The 6,136-nt window shown below is 40.9% G+C and overlaps 1 pseudogene; it reads right to left on the bottom strand.

Moving 5' to 3' along the window:
• Positions 1-2,387: 2,387 nt before the first annotated feature.
• LOC140925579 (extracellular calcium-sensing receptor-like) lies at positions 2,388-5,022 on the bottom strand (annotated as a pseudogene).
• Between the last annotated feature and the right edge of the window lie 1,114 nt (positions 5,023-6,136).

Raw genomic sequence — 6,136 nt, 5'->3', positions numbered from 1 at the left:
TCCAAAAAGAATATTTTCATTCAAACTAGACGATTGTGGCGTGTTCGTAATCAGCCAATAGAACCGTTTGTTATTGTGTCGCGCGATACGAGAATTTTGCAGTTAATCAAAAAGCAAGCATTTTTGTCAGCTATGTTATAAAATAATTTGCTCATGCTTTTAGCTGTGCGTATATCGAGTTATGGATGCACTTGGGAACTTTGGAGAGCACTCAAGAAGCTGGAGTTGCACTCGACTATCGCCTAGTGCAACTCTTACGCATCTTTCGTTCTTTCCAAACTTCCCGCGTGCATCCATAACTCGATATACGCACGCTAAGCGTGAACAAATTCTTAAGTTCACTGAAGTGATGGCAGTCTTGAAGATTAAAGCCTTAGTTTATTATGCATGCACACAACACCCTGTAGATGAGTAATTACAAACATTATACAAGATTATTCAAAGTGATTCACCACCCTGCTACGGCAAAAAGGTGGCTTAAAATTGAATTACTATGAGTGGTAGTCAGTGAACACCTCTTTTTGCCAAGTATTGCTCACTTGCATCGGCCTTCCTCATTAAAACAACGTTTTTTATGAAATATTATATAAGGCTTAGCGCGTCAATGGCCTATGCCTTACGTTAAGCTATAATGGACGGCTTATGGTAACTGATCCCTGTTAACAATTGAGAAGTTGTTTAGCAGCTGTTAATCCTTACGGTTACTTATTAATAAGCAATAGACCACACTTTCTATGGGTTTACCGGCGTGATAACCCACGCGGGATGCTGGGAAAACACGAGAAAAGCTTGTAAATCACGTGCCGAAGGCGCGTGATTTACAAGCATTTCGAGTGAAAATGTAAACTGCTTTCCAGCTTTGTACTTTATAACTTTTAAAGCTATGGCAGTAGCGAATTGTGACGCTCAGTAATAAAATGAGGAAACCAACGCTTTTTAATATTAAGAAGGGCTGGGTAAGTAACTTGTTCTGATTTTTAGCCTTTCTAAAATCGTTGTTTGCAGATCAATAGCCGGTTTTGTTTATGGCTCTTGGTACGGATACCTTTTTCTATGGGTTTACCGGTATAAAAAACCATACGTTTTTGACCGATCAGATCGCGCGTATTATCTCGTTTATAAACCCTTATAACTTATGATGTTTTTCATATAACACTAGTTAACAGTCGCTTACCGCAAGAAAGTTTCTATCTCTGAAGCCTAAAAAAGTAGCTGAAGAATCAAATGAGGCGGAGGGACGAAGCAATTTCATCACGGTTCGCTATGCCGTGAAATTCCCCTCAGGGCCGTTTCAATTACATGAGCCGGATTGTCCTGGTTTACCGCTCTGCTGAGTCTCGGCACCTTAACTACTGTGCAACCGAGCAAGCTTGATAACCTGACTAAGGGGTGCAGTCTGGGTCACGTAATCAGGCTCTTAGCAGCAATTTTGTTTGAATTGAGTTGAAGACTGCAGTGAGCGTAAATGACTGCGCGAAGGTTTCGGCTGCGTGGACTTGGGTTAATGGTAAATCTGGTTTGGCTTTAACGCGTATAAAATGTTCAGAAATGTCATGAGCCAGTACGAAACGTTCAAATTTGGTTACATAAAAAGACATTTTTCCCTTGCTGGTTTTGAATTTTTTTAAAAAGCTCTTATAAACACGTTTACAGACATTACGAATAGCCCTGGTTGACGAACTAGCAGGGTGTTTTCCTTAATAAGTTCCTCTTGGATCAATTGATTTTGGATGAGAAGCTCTTTCATCAAACACTCCTCCTCCGCACCAGACCTCGGGTGTATGAACAATGGATGATAATGGATCTGATGTGGTTTAACTTTAACCTCGGTTTACATTTCATTTTCACTCATTTTTCACTCGTGGTATTTATAGTAATCATGCCATTACCTATATTATACTATTAGATGAGAAAATTTCTGTAATTTGACTGGCTTAGAACAGTGTTATTTCAGCTTAATTTGAAATACCTACATGCGAAAATTACAAACCTTTTCTGGGTAGCAGTATAAACAAATAATAGTATGATTTGTACGTGATATTTGGCATAAATACCACTTGTGATATTTCAAAATTTTCTCAAATTTCACGAGCTGTTAGGCGAGTGAAATTACGTACTATAACAATTTTTAAAAAAATATCACTCGTGGTATTTATGCCAATTATCACCACAAATCATGCTATTACCTATACCGAAGGCTGTCTATCAGTATGCCCAGAATGTGGCTGGACCAGCTATTTTAAAAGCCCAGTAACTTTAAATAAGTTCATGAAAATATACAGAAAAAACAGTTTAGCAAAGTTTGAGTCGATTGAGACGTTCAAAGTATTTTTCCATGTTACTGGTCGAAAGAATAGCTGCATGGTTGGCAATCTGCAATCCGTCGTTTACTCTTCGGTATCCAACTCAGCGTTAGGTACTTCTTCATCAATTTGTCCAGGCAAAGCTCTGGTTGCAGTTACATTACAAAAGGAGAAATCCATAACCTGCGACCTGATGCTTTCGATGGTGTTTTGCTGGGATTGGAAAAAGAGAATGTAGATTCTGGGTCCGAACATGCATCCCAACAAACCAAACGAAGTTACTAACGTCGTAGTACAAGATACAATCGTCACGTACCAGCTCTCAAAAGTAAATGCCACAGGGTAATATGCCAGCGATGATAACAGAAGAATGTACATAGAGAAGCCGATGTACCTTGTCTCGTTAAAGTTATCGGGAATTCCTCGTGATTTGAAAACGTAATACGCACATACGAAAGCCACAATTAACGTGTAAGCACACACCGAGATGAAGAGTGCAAGGCCGGTGTTTGTTTTAAAAGGTTTGCACACAAGGAAGACGTACTCATCAAAGCGAATGATCTTCTTACGTCTCGGAGAGTCCAAAAAAAAAACCAGAGGACCAACAAACAAAGGGAGGCTAAATTCATGACAGAAAGGAACACACTTTGCCTTGTCAGGGTTTTGTAACAGGGAGCAAACAACTGCGCCACTTTATCAACCTCAAAAACACTTGTTATTCGCATTGTTTTCAGAAAGAGCACCGTGATACAAAGATTAAGTGCAAAATAACGCCAGAAAGATGCTGCGGTGCAAAGTGGATGGCTGGGTTCAGAAAGTTCGAGGACTGCTAATATGTGGAGAGATAAGATGCCAAAGAGCAGCAAAAAAGAGATCTCTCTATTAGAAGCCTTGACGATTGGGCTGTTGTAAAACTTGATGTAGATACCGCAAACTAACAACGTGAGAATAAACCCGATCAAAGCCATCAAGGTTATCGCGATTCCAGAGGCGGTTGTATGAGTGATGTTAATGATCGGTAATTTTTCACACTTGTTTTTCTCATCGTTTGATTTTGTCTCAGAGTCACATTTTGTGCAATTGGTGGATCCGTTTTCAGTACTGACAGTTCCCTTTGGACACTTTATGCAGTCCCAGCAACATGGCGTGTTGAATTCCCTCCTGGTACCTGGCAAACATTCTGATGAACAGAAGGATAACGGGGTGTAGAGAGTTCTCCATCGTAGCCTGGACAAATCTACCTTCAGTTTAGGCGTGGTATTTTTGTTCCAAGATCCTACCCGAATATGTTTGAGAGTCCTACCTGTGGTTGAGTCAAGCTGAAAGTTTATAATGTCGTATATGAAGCAGTTAAAGGATCTCCAAACTCGTTAAATCGCACTTTACCAGTCAACCCGTCAAAACTGATATTTCTAAGATATTTCTCCAGATCACGTCCCTTGACAGTCGGCTTGACTGGAGGACACTTTCCTATACAACCAGCACCATCTATACTAAGAGAACAGCGGTAAATGTTATCCAGGGCATGTGTAATAGCATATACAGCGTCAATTATGTAAGAAACGAAGGGGCCGCCTATCTTATGTGGCGCATTGTCTACCGTCAGATTTGCTTCGCAAAGTGCGACCCCAGACTGTTTGGAGTTTGTGGCGGAACAGTTAAAATGTAATCTCCAGAACTCTTCCCACCAGTGTGCGCCTCTTTCAATGCTTTTTGCAGGGGTGATCGTCCTAAGATGCTCTTCAAATTCGAGAACGGAATAGTCACGTGGCTTTATTCCCAAGGAGCCGTTTAGTATTGTGAGGTGAGTGTCAAGATATGTTCCCCGCCCGGACAGTGCGTCGCAAAGTATCCAGGTCTTTTCTACATTTTCCGCGGTTGCTTCTGCAAAAAATGTTCTTCCGTAACCAACAGAAAGCCAAAGTATAATTACTGCGACTTCAGACCTCCTTTTAATCTTGAGAACAGTTTGCTTGGTTTTATTCCAATAACCCAGCCGTGGAATATACTCAGAGAAAGCAATGCCAAATGTTTTACGGTTGTATGAGTCTTTTTCCAAGGCCGAAATACCGTTCTGTCCATAAGAATCATCTAGCCCGACAGCCGCCACGTAAGTCCAGTTAAAGAGCTCTATGATGTCTGCCATGACCTTTGCCTGCCAGTTGTCTGGTGGAACTGTTCTGAAAACGTTTTTGTACATTTGTGAACTCAATTCGTCGCTTGTTGCAGTCGGGCTGATGGCGGGAATGTCGGAAACCTGAAGAAGACTTCCTACTAGCACTGCACTGGCGGAATCGAAAGGGCCAACTAACGCTGAGATGGTCTTGGTTTTGGTTTCCTTGACATAGCCTGTGGGGGAGGTGCTGATGGTTTGGTTAGACATATGTACTGGATCGCCATCACACATGAAGTCATAGGCTATTTTCATGGCTCGAGCATTGCTCTCACAGTAGTCTCTTAAATCGTAGCCGATAGTCACGTTCGGTAAAATAGTGGAATTCTTGTTAATTTTCTCAATAGCGAAGATCGTAGCCTCTGCGTATCCCAGCCCAGTGGTGGAAATCTCAGTGCATTGATCACTAGTGCCAGAAATGTGAATGTTGAGTAGACCACCAACTATAACGTCGCCATCTTTTTTTTTTCCATATCCGTCGTTAGAGGATGCTTGTGGAAGAAACAGCAGTATAAAGAGAGGCGGTCTTAAGATGCATGAAACCATTAGGTGTTTCTTCCACTTCATTAGCCTTGTGTGGTTTGCACTAAAGCAAATCAAAGGAATATAGATTTAACCTTGCGAACAGTTTCGAGAAAGAAATGCGTGCAGTAGTAAGAACTAATCTTCTTTCCCAACTACAGTCAAAGATTTATTGAGCAAACTTGTTTTGGGCGGTAACTTACTTAAGTTCCTGATATCGTTTCCATAAATCATTGTAAAACTGGCGTATACCGAAAAACCTGCACACATATTCATCAGTCAAAGTACCTTTTTAACTCGGAGTTACCCGAAGGATATCTGCGATTTATAGTCTTGGCCGTGATGTGCAAATGAGTTACTCACCTTCTTTGTGTGGACTCTATCACATTTGTGTCAACGGTAAGGGACTGAATGAAATTATGAAAAAATCGTGAAAAAATTATATTGAAAAACACAATTACATGTAAAAATTCATCAGGATTCTTAGACCTTACGTCGCTCGACAGCTGAAAACACCCCTAGATTATGTGAACGAAAATAATTTTCAAGAGCAGCCGTCTAAATGACAGTGAATTCGGATATCTGCTGCAGTTCTTGACAAAAGTGAACATAGAAGAAAACTATTTCTTCGATCTCCATGCAGAAAGCGCGTGCAAATTAAAGTTTGTTATGATTTCGGAACTCTTGCGCCAGCTGGTTTTGCGGAACAAGAGCATAGAAGCTATGCTGATGTCTGGATTGTCTTATGTACTTCGTTAGCCTTCCAGCAAGCTCTCCTAAGGTACCCAGGGCTAATAATTTGTATACTGTTTGTGTCCGGCAGTTCCGATGAAGTTGCATTTCTAGCAACAGAGTGAAATAATGTCGATTGACAGTCTGGATATATCCACGTCTAAATTTAGACATTGAGAACTTTTCGCTTAAAGTCTAGCTCTTGGTTTTGTGAAATTTTTTTAAAAAATTAGTTTTTAAAAAAGCAGATGACCCGACAACGACCCTGTGAAGTGTCACATGGAAATATCATCTGGCGCAGTAAAAGCGTGGGAACCGGTAAAACAAAACGCTTTCTGGCTACTGGAACACCATGGGAAAAGTTGGGTGAACAAAGGCACGTCTTCTTCCCTGCTAAACTGAGATG

The sequence above is a fragment of the Porites lutea genome, chromosome 2, assembly GCF_958299795.1.
Source record: "Porites lutea chromosome 2, jaPorLute2.1, whole genome shotgun sequence".
Classification (NCBI taxonomy): domain Eukaryota; kingdom Metazoa; phylum Cnidaria; class Anthozoa; order Scleractinia; family Poritidae; genus Porites; species Porites lutea.
This window is presented reverse-complemented; position numbering and strand designations above follow the sequence as displayed.